We start from the raw sequence: 12,222 nt of genomic DNA on the forward strand, positions 1-12,222 counted from the left end.
TCCACCTGAGAGAGCAGACGGGGCCTCAGTTTAATGTTTTATCCAAAAGATGGCATCTCCGACAGTGCAGCGCTCCCTCAGTACTGCCAGCCTAGATTTTTGTGCTCAAGTCTCTTGTGGGACTTTGAACCTACAACCTTCTGACTCAGAGGCAAGAGTGCTACCAACTGAGCCACTGGCTGGCACTTAATGTGAAAACTTGATATTATTTAAGAACTGAACTGCTCTTAAAGTTCAAACAGTGCACCTCATTAGGACATTGCATTTAATGAAGAGGCGATGACCTTTAGGCATTGTTACAGCAATGGGTTTAGATTTGGCCAGCTCGCTGTCATTCGAGGTTCATTAATGGACCTCAGGCTGAGCATCAGGTAATTATTTGCAGGCTTTGGTTCTACAGAATTTCCTTAAAGCCGATGAAAACAAGTTTAATGTATAGGAGGGTTGTGAAAACGACTGAGATATTTTTAGCTGCAGAAAATCACTTGCAGTGTAGATAGAAAATGCTTCCTGGGGTTGTGGGGGGCAATTATTAAATTATTCACTACCATGAACAGAATGAATTAAATTAATGTTGTAGATTTTGCCCGTTCTTCACCAGCGACACGGGTAGGAGTTTTCCCAGGGGTTGTTTGGATATGAGCTTGCCTGACCATTACACAGCGACTTCAAAAGCTCCATTTTTCAACAGGAATTTCACAATAAGGTTCAAATAGAAACATAATTACTTCCATTAATCTAACAATTCAAATGAAAAGGAAAAAAAACAGTCCTGCCAGACAAAAACTGCAAAGGACGAGGTCAAGTGTTGGGCATGTTTTTGCTAGACTATAAATAACCTCGCTAGTCGCTACTGTCCACTGCAACATCCCAGTGCACATTTAGAGGCACGAGCCCAACTCGTCGCTCTTCATTGGTCGAATTGTGGAACTGACCAGCCCTGGAAAAAACATCCATTGTTTGTGTCTATCAAGTGAAAGGGAATACACAATAAATGGTAGGATACTGAGCTGTGTAGAGGAACAGAGGGACCTTGAGGTGCATGTCCACAGATACCTGAAGGTAGCAGGGCAGGTAGATAAGGTGGTTAAGAAGGCATACGGGATACTTACCTTTATTAGCCAAGGCATAGAATATAAGAGCAGGGAGGTTATGCTTGAACTGTATAAAACACTAGTTAGGCCACAGCTACAGTACTGCGTAAAGCTCTGGTCGCCACATTGCAGGAAAGATGTGATCGCACTGGAGAGGGTACAGAGGAGATTTTCGAGGATGTTACCAGGACTGGAGAATTTTAGCTATGAGGAAAGATTGGATAGGCTGGCGTTGTTTTCTTTGGAGCAGAGGAGGCTGAGGGGAGATTTGATTGAGGTGTATAAAATTATGAGGGGCCTGGATAGAGTGGATAGGAAGGACTTATTTCTCTTAGCAGAGAGGTCAATAACCAAGGGGCATAGATTTAATGTAATTTTTTTTTAAATTCGTTCCTGGGATGTGGGCATCGCTGACAAGGCCAGCATTTATTGCCCATCCCTAATTGCCCTTGAGAAGGTGGTGGTGAGCTGCCTTCTTGAACCGCTGCAGTCCGTGTGGTGAAGGTACTCCCACAGTGCTGTTAGGTAGGGAGTTCCAGGATTTTGACCCAGCGACGATGAAGGATCGGCGATATACTCCCAAGTCAGGATGGTGTGTGACTTGGAGGGGAACTTGGAGGTGGTGGTGTTCCCATGCGCCTGCTGCTCTTGTCCTTCTAGGTGGAAGAGGTCGCAGGTTTGGGAGGTGCTGCCGAAGAAGCCTTGGCGAGTTGCTGCAGTGCATCTTGCAGTGCATGCATTGCAGCCACGGTACGCCGGAGGTGGAGGGAGTGAATGTTTAAGGTGGTGGATGGGGTGAATGTTTAAGGTGGTGGATGGGGTGCCAATCAAGCGGGCTGCTTTGTCCTGGATGGTGTCAGACCAACACCAGCAAAACCAACAACACCACCAAAACCAACAATACCACCAACCTTCTCCTCAATGCCCTGGACAGAGGACATCAGCATAGAGGTGCATCGTGCTGGAGGCAATACCCCCAACACAGGGTATACAGGCAGAGGATGAGCTTCCTCAACATGACTGAGCAGCAGTGCCAAAGGAGGCTCAGGCTATCGCTCCAGGTTGTCACAGACATTTGCGCATTGCTGGAGCAAGACCTGCAGCCCAGAGGAGCAGGTGGACACTCCTTACCAGTGACTGTCAATGTCACCAACGCTCTCAGCTTCTTCACCTCAGGCTCCTTCCAGGGATCTGCAGCAGACATTTGCGGCATCTTGCAGTCGGCCGCCCACAGCTGCATCACACGGGTCACCAATGCCCTCTTTGACAAGTCAGCTAATTATATCAACTTTGCCATTGATGAAGCTAGTGTTACTGAGCGGGCACTCGGCTTTGCCGCTCTGGCTGGCTTCCCATGGGTGCAGGGCGTCATCGACTGCACACATGTGACCATCAGGGCACCCCATCATCACTCAGGAGTGTTTGTGAACTGCAAGGGCTTCCACTTCCTCAATGTGCAGCTGGTCTGCAACCATAGGAAGATCATTATGCAGGTGTGTGCCAAATTCGCTGGTAGCTGTTGTAACATTTGCATATTGATTTATCATTGGCCCGCAGGCATCTGTAAGGAATACCTATTATATTCAGATGTGATCACATGCTGAGTTGTCATTGGCCTGCAGGCATCTGTAAGGACTGCTATTGTTTTGGAGGACCCAGGGTCCTGACTCCATCTCGTCCACACAGTGCTGTACTGTTGTAAGTCAGATCAGACCTGATGCTTCATTAAAATAGTTTAAACTGTAATACTCCGTTGTCCTGCAATTTATTATTTTTGTACAAAGTGTGCAAAACAAGACATGATGTCAGAAGTGGGATTTGAAATGGACATCATTGGAGCTCCCTTACCCCGAATGAATTGGGAATCTTTGAACTTACATAGAGAATGGTGCAAGTTCAAGCAACACGTGGAATTGATGTTCTCGGGTCCACTGAAAAGCAAAGGGGAGGAAGAAAAATGCAGCTACCTACTCCTGTGGATCGAAGAAAAAGGGAGAGGCATTTTTAACACATGGTCTCTCACTGCAGATGAAGCAAAGGTACTGAAAAGTTATTTTGACCATTTTGAATCATGTGATGCCCAAGTCAAATACGATATTCGCTAGGTACAAGTTTCAGGAGAAAGTATAAGGAGCTAGTGAGTCGTTTGAACAGTTCGTGATTGAGTTAAAACTGCTGGTAAAAGACTGTGTATATGCAGATAAAGGTGAGATGGTCAGAGACCGCATCGTGTTTGGAATACATTCAGCTAAAGTGAGAGAAAAACTTTTGAATGTTGGGTCCGGGCTAACGCTGGACAAAGCTATGGACATAGCTTGGTCACACGAGATAGCCCAAGCACAGTTGAAAACCATAACCGGCGCCACGAGCAGCTCGAGTGAACAGACAGTGCACGCAGTTAGTAGATACACACCAAAGAACACTGCCCAGAGAGCGTGTTTCAGAGCAGAAAGAACAGCGAGAGTTCTAAAAATAGGCGACACAGACATAAAACGCTTCAAAAACTGTGGATATTGTGGAAACAACTGGCATGGAGAAAAGAAGTACTGCCCTGCCAAAGGAAGGCAATGTACTAAATGTGGTAAATGGAACCACTTTGCTAAAGTTTGCATGACTGTTTTCGGAAAAACAGTACACACAGTGAGTGACAGCCAAATACCAGATAGAGAGCCAAATGCAGAGGAACTGTTTATTGATTCAGTGTCACAGAAAAAACAGATTTCAGAGACTGAGCAAGCTTTTGCCGATATTGAGATAGGAAAACAGGGCAAAGAGCTTAAGTTTAAACTAGACACTGGATCTCAGGTTAATGTAATTCCTCTGAGTGAGTATCACAGCTTGAAGGATGAGTGTGAGCTACAGCCCACCTCACGCAGACTGACCGGCTATGGGGGTGAGCAGCTCATTGTAAAAGGCACATGCGTGATGAAATGCAAGTACAAAGAAAGCGACATGATGCTGGACTTTTACATTATTGACACTCAAGCACCTCCAGTGCTAGGTCTAAAGGCATGTTTAGACATGGATCTCGTCAAGCTAGTGCTATCATTGACAGCACCAGTTGAGAAGCAGACAGTCATGGAGGAGTTTGCTGACGTTTTCAAAGGAATCGGACTATTCCCAGGTGAATGCACTATTCACCTTGACCCAGCAGCAACCCCTGTGGTTTGCCCACCAAGAAGGACACCCCTTGCTCTACGTAGTCACCTGAAGGAGGAGCTGCAGAGCATGGAGAATACAGAAATCATCGTCCGGGAAACAGAACCGACAGAGTGGGTCAACGCATTAGTAGTGGTTGAGAAACCACATACAAGCAAGCTCAGAGTCTGTCTCGACCTCAGAGATTTGAACAAGGCTATCAAATGCCTTCACTACCCTCTACCAACGCTAGATGACATCACACCCAAGCTAGTGGGAGCACGTTACTTCAGTGTAATGGACGCGTGATCAGGATACTGGAATATCAAGCTCACGGAAGAGTCATCTAAGCTAACAACGTTCAACACACCATTTGGACGCTTCCGATTTCTGCGTTTACCATTTGGTCTTATCTCAGCTCAGGATGAATTCCAGCGGAAGATCGACGAAACCTATGAAGGCCTCGACGGAGTAGTCGCAATCGTAGACGACATCCTCATCTATGGCAGGAATAGAGAGGAATACGACAGGAACCTCCGTGCGATGCTACAAAGATCATGGGAGAAAGGTATCCGGCTCAACCCCGAGTAAAGCATTATCGGATCCACCGAGATCAGTTATTTTGGGCATCGCCTCTCAACTGATGGCATTAAGGCGGATCCAGAGAAAATCTCCGCCATCAAGAAGATGGAGCCGCCGAAGAACCGCGCAGAGCTAGAGACAGTACTAGGCATGGTTAACTACTTAGCCAAGTTTGCCCCGAGCCTCTCCGAAATCAACGCACCCATGCGCCAGTTGCTCAAACAATCCAATGAGTTCCTGTGGGACAAACAACATGACACAGCATTTCAGAAAATGAAAGACCTAATCACCAGAGAACCAGGACCAGTTCTTGCCTACATCGACCCCAACAAAGAGCTCAGACTACAAGTGGATGAGTCAAAGTACGGACTAGGCGCAGTATTACTGCAAGAAGGAAAGCCCATCGGCTACGCTTCCAGATCTCTCTCAACTATGCTCAAATCGAGAAAGAGCTGAATGTAATACTGTTTGGATGTAAGCGTTTCCACCAGTACGTCTATGGCCGACAAGTCATTGTGGAATCCGACCACAAGCCCCTCGAGTCAATCATGAGGAAACCACTAGCCGCAGCCCCACCAAGGCTACAGAGAATGATCCTTCAGCTACAGAGGTATGACTTCACATTCATTCACCGTCCAGGCAAAGACATTCCTGTCGCAGACACGCTCTCCAGAAAGTCTCTTAGCTACCAGGACAGCAGCCTCAGTGAAGGCATGGATGTGCAGGTGTAGATGGTGTACAACAGCTTACCTGTGAGTGACTCAAAACTGAAGGAGATCCAAGCAGAAACAGAGAAAGATGCACAACTCACACTGCTGAGTAAAGTCATACATGAAGGATGGCCTGAGGAAAGGAGGAAATGCCCTCAGAGCATATCTGAATTCTGGAACCACAGAGACGAACTGTCACAAATCAACGGAATCGTCTTCAAAGGGGAGAAAATCATCATTCCTACCAGTCTCAGAGAAGAGATGTTGACAAAAATTCATGCTGGACATATGGGCATGAAAAAATGCAAACAAAGAGCACGTGACATTATGTTTTGGCCTGGAATGTGCAAACACATTGAGGACATTGTCGGAAAATGTTCCATTTGTCTAGAACGCCGCCCGTCAAATGTCAAAGAGCCCATGATACCTCACCATATCCCAGACAGGCCCTGGCAGGTCGTCAGCTGCAAGCAAGTGCATGCAAAACGTGTACAGAGACAGCAACACCAAAAGAGATACTATGACAGGTCAGCTAGACTACTGCCGCCGCTGCACAATGGAGAATCCGTCAGAATCCAGGAGCATGACTACTGGAAGCCAGCAGTCGTCATCCAGCCAGCTGATGCTGAGCGATTGTATCACGTCCGCACCCCAGAAGGACAGGTGTACCGCCGCAATCGCAGGCACCTCCTGAACACCAAGGAACAACACCGTCGTTCTGACGAGAGGTCAAGCCTAGAGTTATCCTTGACTTGTGAACTGCCAAAGGGTGTAGGCGGATCGCTGCCCTAAAAAAAACTGTCCATTGTTATTGAAACGTTGAGATGTTTTCAGTGCTAGTTAAATGTTGAGTTTACTTATATGTTGATGCTACTGAGAACATTATGTAGAAGGTTCAAAAGTAATGCATAACATTTTTCTTTTAAAAGAAAGGGATGTAACATTTGCATATTGATTTATCATTGGCCCGCAGGCATCTGTAAGGAATACCTATTATATTCACATGTGATCACATGCTGAGTTGTCATTGGCCTGCAGGCATCTGTAAGGACTGCTATTGTTTTGGAGGACCCAGGGTCCTGACTCCATCTCGTCCACACGGTGCTGTACTGTTGTGAATCAGATCAGACCTGATGCTTCATTAAAATAGTTTAAACTGTAATACTCCATTGTCCTGCAATTTATTATTTTTGTACAAAGTGTGCAAAACAAGACAGCTGTCATGACTCTTTCATCCTGTGCCAGTCCACCCTGACTCAGCTCTTCGCTCCTCCAAACATACTTTCCGCTGGCTGCTCGGAGACAAGGGCTATCCACTGAAGACGTGGCTCATGACACCTTTGAGGAGACCAAGTGCTGAGGCCCAGAGAGATATAATGAGAGCCACAGTTCCGCCAGATGTGTCATAGAGCAGACAATAGGCATGCTCAAAGTGCGATTCAGATGCCTTGACAGATCTGGTGGAGCCCTTCAGTACGCACCAGCCAGTGTCTCCAGAATCGTTGTTGTCTGCTATGCCCTGCACAACAAAGCGCAGCAGCGAGGATTAGCGCTACATGAGGAGCAAGGCACTGAGCGCACAGCCTCGTCAGAGGAAGAGGAGGAGGAGGAGCATCAGCTAGAAGACGAGGAGGAGCAGAAGCTGGGGGGACCTGTGGTGCAGATCCCACCAGCTCTCGAGCACATTGCTGCCCGGGAGGCCAGGGATGGCCTCATCATGGCCAGATTTACTTAACTTTACGCAGTACACCCATATGGGTGCCACATGCCTCGCCAGGTTGGCACCACCCCATAGCAACACCATAAAACATCCCTACAATGACCAAACCATTCCTTTCCCAGTCACCACCATTACTGGAGGTAAAGTTATGCCTGACCTTTCACTCCAACTAACTAAGCCACTTCCATTGGTGCACACAAATTTGTCCAAGACTGGCAAGTTATGAAAAGAAAGAAATTTATGGTTCACATTAAGTAAACTGAAACTTCACATCAACATTGAATAAAACACCCAAGTGGCTACCCTTGTGAATCTACTTGTATGGCATCTTGTAGAGACAGCCTCCTCACTGCCCTGCTGCGACTGCTTAGACACTTTTGGCGGTCATCCTCCGGGTTTTGGAGCCTTTGATTGCCCCGCAAAGTCTGCTCCTCCTGCGCCTGTGCAGGGGCAGAGTCGGCCATCGCTGTCTGGGGAGGCAACTGGGGCTCTTACTGAGGGGGAGAAGTGTAAGCGCTTTGAGAGGAGCCTCCACTTCCATGTCCCCTCTCACCATTATTCCTCTCATGGGCCACCCACACTTCCCTTCTAGCAAGGAGGTAGAGAACACTTTGCTGCATGTCAGTGGGGCCATGAGGACCTACATCTAGGCTGACATTCCTCCGAGAGAGGAGGTCTATGAGCCTCTGCCATCTATCCTCCATAGATACCCATCTATTCTCCATAGAGACCATGTGCTCCTGTGAGTGGCACATTAGCTGCTCCGTGCAGGTGGCCATCCTATCCATGGAAGAGCCTACAGTTGCCATCACCTGCGACACAGTGGTGTTCTTGTTGGAGATGGACTCTTTCATTCTTTGAATACTGGCAGTCACAGTGCTCGCAAAACCTGTCAGAGCCCCCTGCACTTGTTCCTGCAGCTCCAGGATCGCCCTCTTTCTGGATGGCCCCCGAGGCTCAGCACAGCTGAGCAGAGCTGGGAGACTCCTGCAGCCTCCAATGAGTCTCCACTACTGTCCCTGTCTCCACCATCTGCTGTTGCTCGGTTGTGAGTTGTGCCACACCAAGTGACAACACTACTCTATCTCGTGAGGGATCCACTGAGGTGTGCATTTCTGCGCTGGTGCTGGGTGCGCTTCTTTCTGGCGATCGTGCACCCTCAGAGGCTTGAGGCTTCTCTGAGGAGTCATCTTCCTCTTGCTCCTGGACAGTGGTGGGGGCTCTTATTGGACCTGTGGGAGAGTAAAGAGATAGATGTAGATTGGGTACAGAAACCATTATGCACATGATGACCATTCACTGGCTGCTGACTGATGTATGCCATGTAGCTGTATGATATATGATATATAATTCTCTCACCAGGTTGCTGAGATGACCCCCTCTCTCTGTCTCCCACCGCCAGCTGCTCGCCAATTCCCGCCAACTCTAAGGCAGCCTCCTCTGCTGTGGTCAGGGTGGCCATTGATGCCATTCCACTACCAGTTCTCTCTCTCTCCCTCTTATTGTGGGCTCTCTTCTCCTGCAAGGAGGGAAAGAAGAGAAGGTTGAGTGAGAGTGATGGAATGAGTGTAAGGAATAGATGGGTTACATCTGTAGAGGGTGACTATGATGGATTGGGGTGGCAATTCCAAGTGGCCTCCTTGTGTGTTGTTAGTTGGTATGATTGCACTAGGATGAGGATGAGTGTGAGGGGTGGCTAGTGAGATGGGGCTGTGATAATATCGATAGAAAGAGAGGTGGAGGTGCAAGGTATGTTAGTGTGAGTAAGGATGTGCAGGAGTAGGGTAGGGAAGGCAGAGCGATGGGGATGTGATGAGAGGCACAGCAGGATGAAAGTGAGTATGGCTTTGTACTCACCTTTCCTGATCTATCAAGGTCATTGAAGCGTTTGCTGCAATGCACCCAGGTCCTCCTGAAGACATCCCTGCTATTCGCCTCCTCTGCTATTTGGAGCCAGGCTTTTTTGCTTTGCTAGGGAGGTCGCTTCCTCCCATCAGCAGGGAAGAGGACCTCCCTGCGTGCTCTAACTCCCTCCACAAACCTATGGAGGGAGTCGTTGGAGAACCAGGATGCAGCCCTCTGCCTCTGTCCAGTCATCTCTGGTGGTGTGTGTAGCAGTGGAATAGTGAAGTGCACTCACTGCACACTCCTAGATGAACCTTCAAATGCAATGTGGCCAAGGCTCCTTTAAATATCCCTGCTGAAAATGCGTCATTGATGACGTCACCAGACCCGCACCTTTAACATGCAGGGCGGGCTTAATAGGACCCATTAACGTAAAATCGTTCTGCGGAGCAGGTTGAAGCCAGCAACAGGCTGGCGATTTGCCATGGCAGCCGCCCACACCAGACCCACCCAGGTAGGGAAAATTCCAACCTAACATACCATTTGCCTTCCTAACTGCTTGCTGTACCTGCATGTTAACCCAGCACCACTCACTGATCAGTTAACCCAGCACCACTCACTGATCAGTTAACCCAGCACCACTCATTGATCAGTTAACCCAGCACCACCCACTGATCAGTTAACCCAGCACCACTCACTGATCAGTTAACCCAGCACCACTCACTGATCAGTTAACCCAGCACCACCCACTGATCAGTTAACCCAGCACCACTCACTGATCAGTTAACCCAGCACAATTCACTGATCAGTTAACCCAGCACCACTCATTGATCAGTTAACCCAGCACAATTCACTGATCAGTTAACCCAGCACCACTCATTGATCAGTTAACCCAGCACCACCCACTGATCAGTTAACCCAGCACCACTCACTGATCAGTTAACCCAGCACAATTCACTGATCAGTTAACCCAGCACCACTCATTGATCAGTTAACCCAGCACAATTCACTGATCAGTTAACCCAGCACCACTCACTGATCAGTTAACCCAGCACAATTCACTGATCAGTTAACCCAGCACCACTCATTGATCAGTTAACCCAGCACCACCCACTGATCAGTTAACCCAGCACCACTCACTGATCAGTTAACCCAGCACAATTCACTGATCAGTTAACCCAGCACCATTCACTGATCAGTTACGCCAGGTATTGATTTGGATAGAGAATTGGTTGGCAGATAGAAAGCAAAGAGTTGGAATAAACGGGTCATTTTCCGAGTGGCAGGCAGTGACTAGTGGGGTACCGCAGGGATCGGTCCTAGGACCCCAGCTGTTCACAATATATATTAATGATTTGGACGAGGGAATTGGATGTAGTATCTCCAAATTTGCAGACGACACAAAGCTGGGTGGGCGTGTGTGCTGTGAGGAGGATGTCGTGAAACTCCAGTACATAAACATAGACATAGAAGATAGGAGCAGGAGTAGGCCATTCGGCTCTTCGAGCCTGCTCCGCCATTCAATGAGATCATGGCTGATCATCCAAATTCAGTACCCTGTCCCTGCAGATCAACGGAGGATGCAATCACAACTGCTCTACACTCTGCACTGAATCACCTAGATGGTAAAGAGACCTACATCAGAATGCTGTTCATAGACTACAGCTCAGCATTCAACACAATCGTCCCCAACAAGCTGGCCACCAAACTCCACACTCTTGGCCTGAACACTTCCCTCTGCAACTGGACCCTGGACTTCCTAACAAACAGACCCCAGTCTGTCAAATTAGGTAACCACACCTCCCCCCCCTGACCCTGAACACAGGGTCCCCACAAGGATGTGTGCTGAGCCCCCTCCTCTACTCCCTCTTCACCCACGACTGTGTGGCTGTTCATGGTTCCAACACCATCATCAAGTTTGTGGATGATACCACGGTAGTAGGCCAGATCACCAACAACGATGAGTCAGCCTACAGGGAGGAGGTCCAGCATCTCGTGAAGTGGTGCGCCGATAACAACCTGGCCCGTAACATCAAGAAAACCAAAGAAATCATTGTGGACTTCAGGAAGTCTAAAGGCGGAAGTCACACCCCCATCCACATCCATGGGGCTGTGGTGGAAAGGGTGGACAGCTTTAAGTTCCTCGGAGTCCACATCACGGAAGACCTCTCCTGGTCCCTCAATACCTCCTCTCTGGTGAAGAAGGCCCAGCAGCGCCTATATTTCCTAAGGAGGCTGAAGGGATGTAACCTGTCACCCCTGATCCTCTCTAACTTTTACCGCTGCACAATAGAGAGCATCCTGACAAACTGTATCACAGTATGGTATGGCAGCTGTAGCTACTATGACCGGAAAGCCCTGCAGCGGGTAGTCAAAACTGCCCAACGCATTACCGGCACCCGGCTACCGACCATAGAGCACATATACCAGAAACGCTGTTTACGGAGGTCACGGACCATCATCAAAGACCCTACCCACCCCAGCCACAGTCTGTTCGCCCTCCTGCCATCTGGGAGACACTACAGATGCATTCGCACCCGAATAACCAGATTTAGGAACAGCCTCTTTCCCAGGGCTGTCATCCTACTGAACTCCACAAATAAACTCTAAAGCCTGCACATCTGCCAATGCACTTTATTATGGTTATGTTTATGTTAATGTATTACAAGCCAAATGAATGTTGAATGTTTAAATGTCTTAATCTAAATGTACACTCTCGGGAGCCGCAAGCCTACATTTCGTTGTACTGCACTTGTGCACTAACAATGACAATAAAGTTGATTATGATTATATCCCTTGATCCCTTTAGCCGTAAGAAATATATCCAACTCTTTTTTGAATATATTTAATGAACTGGCCTCCACCGCCCTCTGTGGCAGAGAATTCCACAGGTTCACCACTCTCTGGGTGAAGAAATTCCTCCTCATTTCAGTCCTAAATGGCTTACCCCTTATCCTTAGACTATGACCCCTGGTTCTGGACTCCCCGGCCGTCAGAAACATCCTTCCTGCATCTAGTCTGTCCAGGCCTGACAGAATTTTATAGGTTTCGATGAGATCCCCTCTCAATCTTCTAAACTCCAATCGACACAATCTTTCCTCATACGTCATGCCTGCCATCCCAGGTATCAGCC

At 48.1% G+C, this 12,222-nt stretch overlaps 1 protein-coding gene across 2 annotated transcripts in view; it reads left to right on the top strand.

Moving 5' to 3' along the window:
* The window catches only part of prkn (parkin RBR E3 ubiquitin protein ligase), a 2,088,612-nt gene that overhangs the window by 1,842,977 nt on the left and 233,413 nt on the right, over positions 1-12,222 (top strand). The gene's annotated exons all lie outside the window — the stretch shown is intronic.

This window comes from Somniosus microcephalus, chromosome 3 (assembly GCF_052327205.1).
Source record: "Somniosus microcephalus isolate GS21.2 chromosome 3, FLI_Smic_1.0, whole genome shotgun sequence".
Taxonomy (NCBI): Eukaryota; Metazoa; Chordata; class Chondrichthyes; order Squaliformes; family Somniosidae; genus Somniosus; species Somniosus microcephalus.